Below are 14,106 nucleotides of genomic sequence, written 5' to 3'. Positions count from 1 at the left end.
AAAGTGAGCTCATAAGGGATTTGAGGGTGCCACTCCTGGGTTTCTCATTGTCTCCAAAGCCATCGGAAGTCTTTCTTTGGTTCTGCTGCTGCCCAAATCTATTAAGTAACAAAAACTCAATGAATTTAAAGATCAAATTGGCTCTATTTGGTGATTCATGAATCAGGCAGTTTCCCATCTAGCAACAGAAAGGAACTCTGCCAAGCTGTAGGAAAGAAAAGGTTTTTAAAGGTGGAAAGGGGGCAGAAAAAGGAAATCACTAGCAAAGGATGCAGTTTCAGGCACAGCTGGCCTCCTAACGGAAGCAGAAGGGCCCAGCAAGCAGAGTACCTTACATTGCTAACCAGGTAATTCCAGGCTGGCTGCTTAAAGGTTACATTCCTAGGGGTTGAAACTTCAGTTCGATCAGGTAGTAAGTCTTGGTGACATGGGGCTCAGCACAAGTGATGTCCTTTTGGTCCTTTTGTCTCCTTTTTAACAGTCTTTAAAAGCTTATTTCTTTTCACCAGTCCTAAAATCTCTACTATTTATCTTAAAGTTACCTGCCTTCTCCCCTGAGCCTTTGAGATTTAAGTATTAAAGTGTGAACTTTAGAGAGCTAGTGCTTACTACATGTAAACAAAAGGGGGAGAGCTCATTTGGAACTTTGGCTACTGGGAAATCTGAGGTGTGCAGGAGCTCCAAGGCTGTGATTTCCCTGCAGCCTTAGACAGCACTGGCCTCACCACATCCTCAGTCCTGGATCTCCCAACCCCTGTCACTGAGAAAGCGGCCTGTTCCCATTCCCCTGCCACCACCTACCCTTCATGGATGTGTGCACAGCCATAGCTGAGCACATCAGTCTCTCCTGTGGTGCAGAGAGCCCCTCGTCCTTGAGGGCATCTCATGCCCATCAAGATGCCACATCTACCTCCCTCTCAGGCTTCTCTGTCTCCTTCAGGATCAGGAACAGAACATTACATTTGGGCCTCTCACAGATCAGCATGAACTCTGGGTGATAGGCCTGGAAACATAGAGACCAAAGCCCTAAGGGACCATCATTGACTTCTGACCTTAATATATGGATAGTAATCAAGAGATGTGACTCTTGTCAAGGCCTGGGAGGAACTGGGTGCAAGCCATAGAGGAGCCACCCAGAAGCTGGGTCCCCTGCTGTCTTGGGTCCCACAAGCTGATGCACACTCTGACCAACGTCGCTGTCTTCCTGTAGTTCCAGGGACACACTCAGAGCCACAGGTGTTTTCTTGGAGACCCCTGCTTTTCCAAGCTCCAGTTGGCCCAACATCACAGAGGGCAGTTGGAGTTTCTAGAAGCAGCTGGCTTAGATGGCATTTCCTTTGGTGGATTCTCTGGGAAGAAGACTCGCCCAGCAGCCTGCCCTGCGGGAGAGCACAGGCCCGTCCTACCTCTGGGTGTTGGGAGGGGGCAGGGCCAGCAGACGGCCTCTGACCAGGAGATGTATGCTGCGCTGGCCGCTCACAGAATCCGAGGCCTCAGGAGGGACCCAGGTGGGAAATGGACACATCTTGCTCCTCCTCACTTCCCCAGGTATAGAATTCAAGTTGGGCTGAAGGTCAGGAGGAAGTTTTTACCCTGTCCCGATCCTTCCTCACATAACCATCATATTGCCCTGTTTAGCAGAAAGACACTGTCCAGGGTGAGGACAGGACCAGGGTTGGCACGGGGAAGTGTGAGGGCCTTCATTTCCTAAGCATTCAAGTGAAGCATGACAAAGAGAGAGACCGAAGAGGCTGGGAGGGGATTCATGCTCACTTGAATTGAATCTAACTCTGCTTATATGTGAGTTTTGAGGGCTCTCTGACAGCTCACCTGGGCAGTAAGTATTAAGTGCAGTAGGTATGGATTTGCCATGACTGTGTGCTGGTGGTCAAGAAAGCCACATTTTCTAGACTCTTTACTCAACTTCGATCTGATGCCCAGCCCTCATGTACCTCGTTGGCAGAGAATTCTCTGTCATTACTGGGGCTTTTCCCACTCTCATCTCTTTCGAGAGGAATGTCTTTAAAAAATACATTGGTGGAAACCTGCCGGTATTTGTCCAAACTGAGGGTCAAATGCCCGTGCTGTGGATCCGTGGTCTGTTCTTGTTCCATGTTTGTGTCACACTGATTCCAGCCACATCTGAAATCCATGGAAGAGGCCACCTTTCTGAGTGTACCTCAAGCCATACCCTCTGAGGTTACTGGGTCTTTCAGGCGGTGCCAGAATCAAGAATGGGGCCCTGAGACTCCCAGTTCTCTTCCCCTCGTGGGAGAAATTTATGCATCATTTCAAATATTTATGGAGCAGTTGTGTGCCAGGCATTGTTCTAGGTATCCTGGGATACTTAGTGAACTGAACAGAGAAGGAAAAAACGTTTTTAAACCCTTGTCTTCTAATGTGATGACAGAAGCATTAAATACAATAAAGAAAGCAATAGCCTTTTAAAAGATAATAACAACTATGAGGAAACAAAATAGACTCTGATAAGGGGATTTTTGAATGCTGGGAATATGGACGTATTTTTAAATATCTGGTAGCTTAGGCCTCTTAGAGGAGGGAACATTTGTGCCAAAAGGGAAGAGAGGGAGTTGGCTGTGCAGGTAATTGGAAGGGGAGAGTTCTTGCAGAGAAAATAGTGGGAGAGAGAGGGGGAGGGCAGGTGTGAAAGTCAGTGAAGGTGTACCCAGCGTGACTTAGCTCTGGAAGGGCGACTCGGGTTACTCTTGGAGAAGAGCCAGTTGAGGTAGGCAGTGCTGTGCAGAAGCAGGGAGACAAAGTAGGAGCATTTTCTAGAAATCCAATAGAGAAAATGGTTGCTCAGACCAGGTAGCAGAGGTGGTGTGGTGACAAGGATCCAGACGCTTAGAGAGCTCCCAAGGCGTCCGCTCCTCTCTCCTCCTGTCTGTGAAATTCTCCTGAAGGAGTTCAGAACAAGTCTCCACACAGTGTGCTATTTTGGCATGTAGACTATTTTGAGCTGAAGGCAACTGAGGCCCTGTGGGCTCAAGAGAAGCTTTTGCTTCTCCCTTAACTACGCGGAAGAATCTAAATTAGGGATCTTTCCCAAGAGTGAGAGTTTTTACCCGATGTAAGTTTTATCTGAGTGACCTGTCTGTCTGGCAGGGCAAACCTCTGCTCTTCTCACTGCCCTGTGAATTGCCCTCTTCCTCTAGGAGCCCCAGGCTCCGTCCCATTCCTTAGCTCAGATGGCAGATAAGCTCCTTTCACCTTTCTGTCTTTGAACCTCTCCTGTAGGTATGAAACTGAATTTGATTTTCTCCTGTTCATCTGTCTCCTGCTGGTTTAGTTCATAGAACAAGTCAGAAGAACCTTTGAAGGGGAGAGGGAAATTTTTCCTCCCCAACACTCACAAGGATTTCAGGTTTCCAGATAAAAAACTCAGAGATAAAAAGACTGTCCTCAAACAACTGTTTATGTTTGCCGTATAACCAGCCCGGGGGCAAGGGAATGCAAAGGACCTGGAAAGTTCTTAGGAGAGAGTTAGAGATATTCTAAGGAGGAAGGTGAGGAAGAGGAGAGGAAAAGAAGAATACTGTGTCAGCAAAGTTGTCCCACCACACTTTTTTTCTTGGTCTTTTATGAAATATACATGATAGGGAAAAGGGTTGTGGGGAAGCTTCGTAAAGCACAGCAACTGGCTGGCAGAATCCCCTTGTTTGTCTCCCATATTCAGTAAGAGGAAGGGTGCTGGGCAGAACCCCTGGTCATGGCATAAATACGTGTCCCGGTGAAAGCTAACGGGCCCACTGCTGGGTGGTGTTAGGGAGATGCCGTATGCGTGGGAACTGAATGAAAAGACTTCTGTTATTAAAAAGGAAAACCATGGGCCCATAAGGGACTAACTAAAATCTGGGGGCCCATGTCAGAAAACCATGATTTAACACTTAGCCGAACTGCAATTTCAGCCCCTTAGGAATGTAAACTTTAACCAGCTGAACTAGAATTTCCCCGGGAGACCTTTCCCCTGAGGAGGACAGCCTTGCCTAAACAATGCATACCTTGCTAATAAATTCCTTTTTCTATTTTAATGCTCTCTCTCTGCCTTTAAAAACCTTTCCTTCTCTATAGCTGCTGGGATTTTCCTCTCCTTGCCAGATGGGATGCTGCCTGATTCAGACCTTGTTTAATAAAGCTAATTAGATCTTCAAATTTATTCACTTGAATTTTGTATTTTAACACTACCTACCAGCTCCATTTGCAATTTCTAGGTTCCACCCACCCCACAAACCTAGGAGAAGAGCAGGTCCCCTGTGCAGCCCAGGACCCACCCCAGCAACCCACAGTTCCTACCAGGGACCCCAAAGGGACTTAGAGGAGGTCTTTTCATTCTTTTAAGTAAGACCTTCCCACCCATTTTGTAATCATAAATATTTCACAAAGTAGGCCCCCTTCTCCCAAATATCACCAAGATGACAGACTGCCTGGGGGAGTGTAGTTTCCATCTTTCCTTTGCAGGCCTGCCTCACTCCACAAGTCTGAGGTAGTCGTTCTCCTCGCAGGTCTAAGAATCAAATTGACATAAGACAGATTAACAGGAGATCAAGTCAAATTAAAATTTTTCATGTATGGGAATCCCACATACATGAGACCTTCAAAGACAGAAAGGTAAAATGAGGTTTATATGCCATCCTGAGCTCAGGAATGGGATAGGAGTTGGGGACTTCAAAGGGGAGGAGGGCAATTCATAGGACAGTAAGAGCAGATATTTGGTAATTCGATGTCTGCCCTGCCACACAGATGGGCCACTGAGATAAAACTTACCTCTGATAATAATCTTCATTGGGGAAAGACACCAATTTAGATTTTTCGAGTTAAGGGAGGGGATGTTAAAAAGAAAGACACAGGCCCAGTATGCTGCCACTTCTGCTAGACCAAGTCACCCAACCAGGGCTTCTAACCCAACTGCAGTTTCAACCTCCCCCAGGGTTATAGTCAGTCAGGAACTCTGTGGTTGGTATCATAAGGTAATCTGTCACATGTATCCTCTCCATGTCCCATTTCGTCCCCTAATGAAGGTGACCTCACCCAAAATAATCCTTTTTTTTCTGTTTATGACTTCCTTGTCCTGTTTTTAAAAACCTCTCCCTTTCTATTGCCTTTCAGAGACTCTCTCTACTTCCTAGATGGAACCCTACGCAATTCGTGAATCACTTAGAAAGGCAATTTTAAATTTAAATTAAATTTTAAAATTAGATATTCAAATCTACTTGGATGAAATTATTTTTTAACAGATTGTTGGCAGCGATGGAATCCAAAGTGAACCTTCTGCGGGATTTAGGGACGACGAGAGACACAGGCGTGGTGCCTTCCAACCCTTCTGAGTGTACTGTCCTTTCTTGCCGTTTCCAAGGGCATTGGTGAGTTGCTCTTCATTGAACTCTTCCATTTTTGCACTGAGTTCGGGTCTAATTGGCTTTCCTTTACAGGGCAGGTCAGTCTGAGCTGGTGTAAAGTGCCACCCAGAGTCCAAATGAGCTGAGCCCAGTTTTGCCTGGAGTTCAACTGATACGGCAAAAAGGTCTACCCAAAGCCAAGCCCCTAGCCTTTCATACCACAGTTCCTTGGGCGGAAAACCTTAGCCAAGGCCCCACGGATTTGGTGGTGATACACACAGGACAATGTTGTCTTGGACAGGACACAGAAACATCTCTTGGTTGCTGTTGGTGTGTGAGATTCACTTGCTTGTTTGTCTTTTTTTTTTATGTAAATAAAGGCTATTGCTAAAGGGATCTTAGAGGCTACAAAATTAGTGGGCATAGGTTGAGAATGTAAAGACTATTGGAGCTCTTACCACCTCAAGAAGACTCCTGTGACAGGAAAATCTGGTCATGGAGCAGCCCAGATCAACACTAAGTCACCCACCAATCTCAAGAAAACGTCCATGCAGTGAGGCACGCTGTGAAACATGCACACTCCCCAGCCTGGTGGCACATCCCTTTCAGATACTGGTTCCAGTTCCAAGAAACCTAAAGGCTTTAGCTAATGGGGTCTCTCGGTTTCTAAAGAGTCAGTCAGGCAAGGATTCGTAATATCTTCCTATGCTCACAGATTGTAACTGCACTAGTGAGGGTGAGGTTTTCATAAAGTAGTTGAACCACTGTGTTAGATACTTGAAACCAATACACGATTGTATATCAACTATACTTCAATTAAAAAAAAAGTCAGGCATGACACCTTCTGGCAATAAAAACTATGGATCTGTATGCTGTGAATATCTAGCAAAAATGGCAGAATCATACTAAGCTTGCTTTGTGTCCTGAGAATGTGGGTTAATAACTGTCAAGTTGAACAGAAATGTGAGTTACACCCATTTGTGACCAAAGATCCCTGGAGAGAAGAGTGTTTTCAACTCCATTTTTAGGTAGGGTCCTACCAACTTGCTGCCAACAGTCCGGGAAATTACAACCCAGAAAAACTTGTGACCATTATGAGGAGCATTCCAATTAGATAAAAACATTTAAAAAATGCACTTAAAAGCAAAGTCTTCAAGATTCCAGAGTGACTTCATTAAAAGTTTTATTGCAAAAAGCTAATGAGACAAAAGGGGGCGGAAGATGGCGGCGTGAGTAGAGCAGCGGAAATCTCCTCCCAAAACAACATATATCTATGAAAATATAACAAAGACAACCCTTCCTAGAATAAAGACCAGAGGACACAGGACAATATCCAGACCACATCCACACCTGAGAGAACCCAGCGCCTCGTGAAGGGGGTAAGATACAAGCCCCGGCCCCGCGGGAGCCGAGCGCCCCTCCCCCCAGCTCCCGGCGGGAGAAGAGCAGGCAGAGCGGGAGGGAGACGGAGCCCAGGGCTGCCGAACACCCAGCCCCAGCCATCCGGGCCAGAGTGCAGGGCCCTCGATACTGGGAAAACAGGGCAGCAAGAACAGTGAGCAGGCACTGGAGGCTGGGCGACAGAGGACATAAGAAAAGCGCGCGACCATTTTTTTTTTTTGCTTTTTTGCTGCTTTGTTTTGGCGAGCGCTTTTTGGAAGTCTTAAAGGGACAGGGACCCCAATATTAGGGAAACAGGGCAGAAAGACCGGTGAGCAGAGGCCTGAGGCTGGCACCGGAGAATAAAGAAAAACGAACGACCACCTTTTTTTTTTAATTAAAAATTTTTTTTTTTTTTTAATTAAAAAAATTTTTTTTCTTGTTTTTTTTTGTGGTCGTTGTTTTGTTTTGGCGGGTGCTTTTTGGAAGTCTTAAAGGGGCAGGGCGGGCCACTTAATCCAGAGGTAGGGAATCCGGGATCTCTGGGCACCCTAACCCCTGGGCTGCAGGGAGCAGGGAGGCCCCTTACGGACATAAATAGCCTCCCAGCAGCTCCTGCTCCAACGCGACTCCACCACTTTGGAGCAGCGGCCAGAGCCAGGCCACGCCCACAGCAACAGTGGAGATTAACTCCATAGCAGCCGGGCAGGAAGCAGAAGCCCTGTCTGCGCGCAGCTGCGCAGCACAAGCCACTAGAGGCCGCTGTTCTCCCAGGAGAGGAGGGCCACAAACCAACAAGAAAGGAAGTCCTTCCAGCCGTCACTCGTCCCAGTTCTGCAGACTATTCCTATCACCATGAAAAGGCAAAGCTACAGGCAGACAAAGATCACAGAGACAACACCAGAGAAGGAGACAGACCTAACCAGTCTTCCTGACAAAGAATTCAAAATAAGAATCATAAACATGCTGACAGAGATGCAGAGAAATACGCAAGAAAAATGGGATGAAGTCCGGAAAGAGATCACAGATGCCAGAAAGGAGATCGCAGAAATGAAACAAACTCTGGAAGGGTTTATAAGCAGAATGGATAGAATGCAAGAGGCCATTGATGGAATTGAAATCAGAGAACAGGAACGCATGGAAGCTGACATAGAGAGAGACAAAAGGATCTCCAGGAATGAAACAATATTAAGAGAACTGTGTGACCAATCTAAAAGGAGCAATATCCGTATTATAGGGGTCCCAGAAGAAGAAGAGAGAGGCAAAGAGATGGAAAGTATCTTAGAAGAAATAATTGCTGAAAACTTCCCCACACTGGGGGAGGAAGTAATCAAACAGACCACGGAAATACACAGAACCCCCAACAGAAAGGATCCAAGAAGGGCAACACCAAGACACATAATAATTAAAATGGCAAAGATCAAGGACAAGGAAAGAGTGTTAAAGGCAGCTAGAGAGAAAAAGGTCACCTATAAAGGGAAACCCATCAGGCTAACGTCAGATTTCTCAACAGAAACCCTACAGGCCAGAAGAGAATGGCATGATATATTTAATACAATGAAACAGAAGGGCCTTGAACCAAGGATACTGTATCCAGCACGACTATCATTCAAATATGACGGTGGGATTAAACAATTCCCAGACAAACAAAAGCTGAGGGAATTTGCTTTCCACAAACCACCTCTACAGAACATCTTACAGGGACTGCTCTAGATGGGAGCACTCCTAGAAAGAGCACAGCACAAAACACCCAACATATGAAGAATCGAGGAGGAGGAACAAGAAGGGAGAGAAGAAAAGAATCTCCAGACAGTGTATATAACAGCTCAATAAGCGAGCTAAGTTAGGCAGTAAGATACTAAAGAGGCTAACCTTGAACCTTTGGTAACCACGAATTTAAAGCCTGCAATGGCAATAAGTACATATCTTTCAATAGTCACCCTAAATGTTAATGGGTTGAATGCACCAATCAAAAGACACAGAGTAACAGAATGGATAAAAAAGCAAGACCCATCTATATGCTGCTTACAAGAAACTCACCTCAAACCCAAAGACATGTACAGACTAAAAGTCAAGGGATGGAAAAACATATTTCAAGCAAACAACAGTGAGAAGAAAGCAGGGGTTGCAGTACTAATATCAGACAAAATAGACTTCAAAACAAAGAAAGTAACAAGAGATAAAGAAGGACACTACATAATGATAAAGGGCTCAGTCAAACAAGAGGATATAACCATTCTAAATATATATGCACCCAACACAGGAGCACCAGCATATGTGAAACAAATACTAACAGAACTAAAGGGGGATATAGACTGCAATGCATTCATTCTAGGAGACTTCAACACACCACTCACCCCAAAGGATAGATCCACTGGGCAGAAAATAAGTAAGGACACGGAAGCACTGAACAACACAGTAGAGCAGATGGACCTAATAGACATCTATAGAACTCTACATCCAAAAGCAGCGGGATATACATTCTTCTCAAGTGCACATGGAACATTCTCCAGAATAGACCACATACTAGGCCACAAAAAGAGCCTCAGAAAATTCCAAAAGATTGAAATCCTACCAACCAACTTTTCAGACCACAAAGGCATAAAACTAGAAATAAACTGTACAAAGAAAGCAAAGAGGCTCACGAACACATGGAGGCTTAACAACACGCTCCTAAATAATCAATGGATCAATGACCAAATCAAAATGGAGATCCAGCAATATATGGAAACAAATGACAACAACAACACTAAGCCCCAACTTCTGTGGGACACAGCAAAAGCAGTCTTAAGAGGAAAGTATATAGCACTCCAAGCATATTTAAAAAAGGAAGAGCAATCCCAAATGAATGGTCTAATGTCACAATTATCGAAATTGGAAAAAGAAGAACAGATGAGGCCTAACGTCAGCAGAAGGAGGGACATAATAAAGATCAGAGAAGAAATAAATAAAATTGAGAAGAATAAAACAATAGCAAAAATCAATGAAACCAAGAGCTGGTTCTTCGAGAAAATAAACAAAATAGATAAGCCTCTAGCCAGACTTATTAAGAAGAAAAGAGAGTCAACACAAATCAACAGTATCAGAAACGAGAAAGGAAAAATCACGACGGACCCCACAGAAATGCAAAGAATTATTGGAGAATACTATGAAAACCTATATGCTAACAAGCTGGGAAACCTAGGAGAAATGGACAACTTCCTAGAAAAATATAACCTTCCAAGATTGACCCAGGAAGAAACAGAAAATCTAAACAGACCAATTACCAGCAACGAAATTGAAGAGGTAATCAAAAAACTACCAAAGAACAAAACCCCCGGGCCAGATGGATTTACCTCGGAATTTTATCAGACATACAGGGAAGACATAATACCCATTCTCCTTAAAGTTTTCCAAAAACTAGAGGAGGAGGGGATACTCCCAAACTCATTCTATGAAGCTAACATCACCCTAATACCAAAACCAGGCAAAGACCCCACCAAAAAAGAAAACTACAGACCAATATCCCTGATGAACGTAGATGCAAAAATACTCAACAAAATATTAGCAAACCGAATTCAAAAATACATCAAAAGGATCATACACCATGACCAAGTGGGATTCATTCCAGGGATGCAAGGATGGTACAACATTCGAAAGTCCATCAACATCATCCACCACATCAACAAAAAGAAAGACAAAAACCACATGATCATCTCCATAGATGCTGAAAAAGCATTTGACAAAGTTCAACATCCATTCATGTTAAAAACTCTCAGCAAAATGGGAATAGAGGGCAAGTACCTCAACATAATAAAGGCCATCTATGATAAACCCACAGCCAACATTATATTGAACAGCGAGAAGCTGAAAGCATTTCCTCTGAGATCGGGAACTAGACAGGGATGCCCACTCTCTCCACTGTTATTTAACATAGTACTGGAGGTCCTAGCCACGGCAATCAGACAAAATAAAGAAATACAAGGAATCCAGATTGGTAAAGAAGAAGTTAAACTGTCACTATTTGCAGATGACATGATACTGTACATAGAAAACCCTAAAGACTCCACCCCAAAACTACTAGAACTGATATCGGAATACAGCAAAGTTGCAGGATACAAAATCAACACACAGAAATCTGTGGCTTTCCTATATACTAACAATGAACCAACAGAGAGAGAAATCAGGAAAACAACTCCATTCACAATTGCATCAAAAAAAATAAAATACCTAGGAATAAACCTAACCAAAGAAGTGAAAGACTTATACTCTGAAAACTACAAGTCACTCTTAAGAGAAATTAAAGAGGACACTAACAGATGGAAACTCATCCCATGCTCGTGGCTAGGAAGAATTAATATCGTTAAAATGGCCATCCTGCCCAAAGCAATATACAGATTTGATGTAATCCCTATGAAACTACCAGCAACATTCTTCAATGAACTGGAACAAATAATTCAAAAATTCATATGGAAACACCAAAGACCCCGAATAGCCAAAGCAACCCTGAGAAAGAAGAATAAAGTAGGGGGGATCTCACTCCCCAACTTCAAGCTCTACTATAAAGCCATAGTAATCAAGACAATTTGGTACTGGCACAAGAGCAGAGCCACAGACCAATGGAACAGACTAGAGAATCCAGACATTAACCCAGACATATATGGTCAATTAATATTTGATAAAGGAGCCATGGACATACAATGGTGAAATGACAGTCTCTTCAACAGGTGGTGCTGGCAAAACTGGACAGCTACATGTAGGAGAATGAAACTGGACCATTGTCTAACCCCATATACAAAAGTAAACTCAAAATGGATCAAAGACCTGAATGTAAGCCATGAAACCATTAAACTCCTGGAAGAAAACATAGGCGAAAACCTCTTAGACATAAACATGAGTGACCTCTTCTTGAACATATCTCCCCGGGCAAGGAAAACAACAGCAAAAATGAGTAAGTGGGACTATATTAAGCTGAAAAGCTTCTGTACAGCAAAAGACACCATCAATAGAACAAGAAGGATCCCTACAGTATGGGAGAATATATTTGAAAATGACACATCCGATAAAGGCTTGACGTCCAGAATATATAAGGAGCTCTCACGCCTCAACAAACAAAAAACAAATAACCCAATTAAAAAATGGGCAGAGGAACTGAACAGACAGTTCTCCAAAAAAGAAATACAGATGGCCAACAGACACATGAAAAGATGCTCCACATCGCTAATTATCAGAGAAATGCAAATTAAAACTACAATGAGGTATCACCTCACACCAGTAAGGATGGCTGCCATCCAAAAGACAAACAACAACAAATGTTGGCGAGGCTGTGGAGAAAGGGGAACCCTCCTACACTGCTGGTGGGAATGTAAGTTAGTTCAACCATTGTGGAAAGCAGTATGGAGGTACATCAAAATGCTCAAAACAGACTTACCATTTGACCCAGGAATTCCACTCCTAGGAATTTACCCTAAGAATGCAGCAATCAAGTTTGAGAAAGACAGATGCACCCCTATGTTTATTGCAGCACTATTTACAATAGCCAAGAATTGGAAGCAACCTAAATGTCCATCAATAGATGAATGGATAAAGAAGATGTGGTACATATACACAATGGAATACTACTCAGCTATAAGAAAAGGGCAAATCCAATCATTTGCAGCAACATGGATGGAGCTGGAGGGTATTATGCTCAGTGAAACAAGCCAAGCGGAGAAAGAGAAATACCAAATGATTTCACTTATCTGTGGAATATAAGAACAAAGGAAAAACTGAAGGAACAAAACAGCAGCAGAATCACAGAACTCAAGAATGGACTAACAGGTACCAAAGGGAAAGGGACTGGGGAGGATGGGTGGGTAGGGAGGGATAAGGGGGGGAGAAGTAGGGGGGTACTAAGATTAACATGCATGGGGGGGTAGGAGAAAAGGGAGGGCTGTACAACACAGAGAAGGCAAGTAGTGATTCTACAACATTTTGCTATGCTGATGGACAGTGACTGTAAAGGGGTTTATAGGGGAGACCTGGTATAGGGGAGAGCCTAGTAAACATAATATTCGTCATGTAAGTGTAGATTAGTGATAGCAAAAAAAAAAAAAAAAAAAAAGGGCAGTTCCTGTGTGGTAACCTCCAACGAGTTCTACACAAGGGTATAAAGGGCATATAAAAGTGTAGGCAAAGGGTCTGTTTGTGTTTATACAGAGGATCAAAGCCTAATTGGGCTACCCCGAAAATGAACTAAGATACGATATGAAAAAGAACTTCCAACATCTGCACCCTCTGGAAGACTCATGCCAGAAGATGATCATCAAAAAACCCCAACAAAGATCCACGCACTGCTACAGCTGTAGATGCACTCATCCCACCAGTTCCTGGACCTGCCATGGGAATGAGGAAGGAGATATCTAAGCTGGCCTGTGCATACAGTAAAACAACAAAATTGGACTGGATCTATACTGTTGGAACTCAACCAAGAATTTGGAGAAGTGCAAATTGTAGCGCTCCAAAGTCTTACAACTACAAACTATTTATTGTTAAAAGAACATATGGCATGTGAACAGTCCCCAGGAATGGGTTGTTTTAATTTGTCTGATTTCTCTCAGACTGTTCAAGTTCATTTGGACAATATCCACCATATCATAGATAAGTTTTCACAAATGCCTAAGGTGCCTAACTGGTTTTTCTTGGTTTCACTGCAGATGGCTGGTAATTACAGATATGCTTTGGTTATGTAACTATACTCCTATTATGTTAATGTGTGTGTGCAATTTAAGTAGTAGCTTAAAACCTATACATGCTGAAGTTACTCTACAAGAAGATATATCAAAGAAATAATCTTCCCATGTTTTCTTCCGCCTGCTACTTCTATAGCTTTTCTTCTTCCTTCCTAATTACAACCCTTAAATAGAATTCGAGCCTCATATCAAATTTACCGAGTATCATAATTCTTCCAAGTGGTAAAGATACCTCAAGACAAATGCTGGGCATAGAAGCCACAGGGCATAAATATGCAAAGAAGTAAAAAGCTAACTTTTTCAAACAATAAGGCTTCTCTCTCACTTACCAACTTCACATTTCCCTGTATGGCCCCGGAAGATGACTGGTTAGCCAGAGACGGGTAAGATTCCTCAAGGGAGGAACAACCTAAGACAGGCACAGTCGCAGGGGGGCCATCAGGTGAGAAATTGGGGATCAACAGAGGTGAGGCTTAGAACCTCACCCCCCCGTTCTGAGAGAAATCTTCTGCATACGTGGATGTTTTATTGCCCTTGTCTAGCTTGGATTAACACATAGTCTACAGGCACACACCTGATCATCTACATTTGCTCTCTTACAACACTAAACTATGTTTTCTACCTTTATCTTGTATCTACCTACCACTTCAGCATTTTAT

The sequence above is a fragment of the Manis pentadactyla genome, chromosome 13 (assembly GCF_030020395.1).
Source record: "Manis pentadactyla isolate mManPen7 chromosome 13, mManPen7.hap1, whole genome shotgun sequence".
NCBI lineage: Eukaryota > Metazoa > Chordata > Mammalia > Pholidota > Manidae > Manis > Manis pentadactyla.
This window is presented reverse-complemented; position numbering follows the sequence as displayed.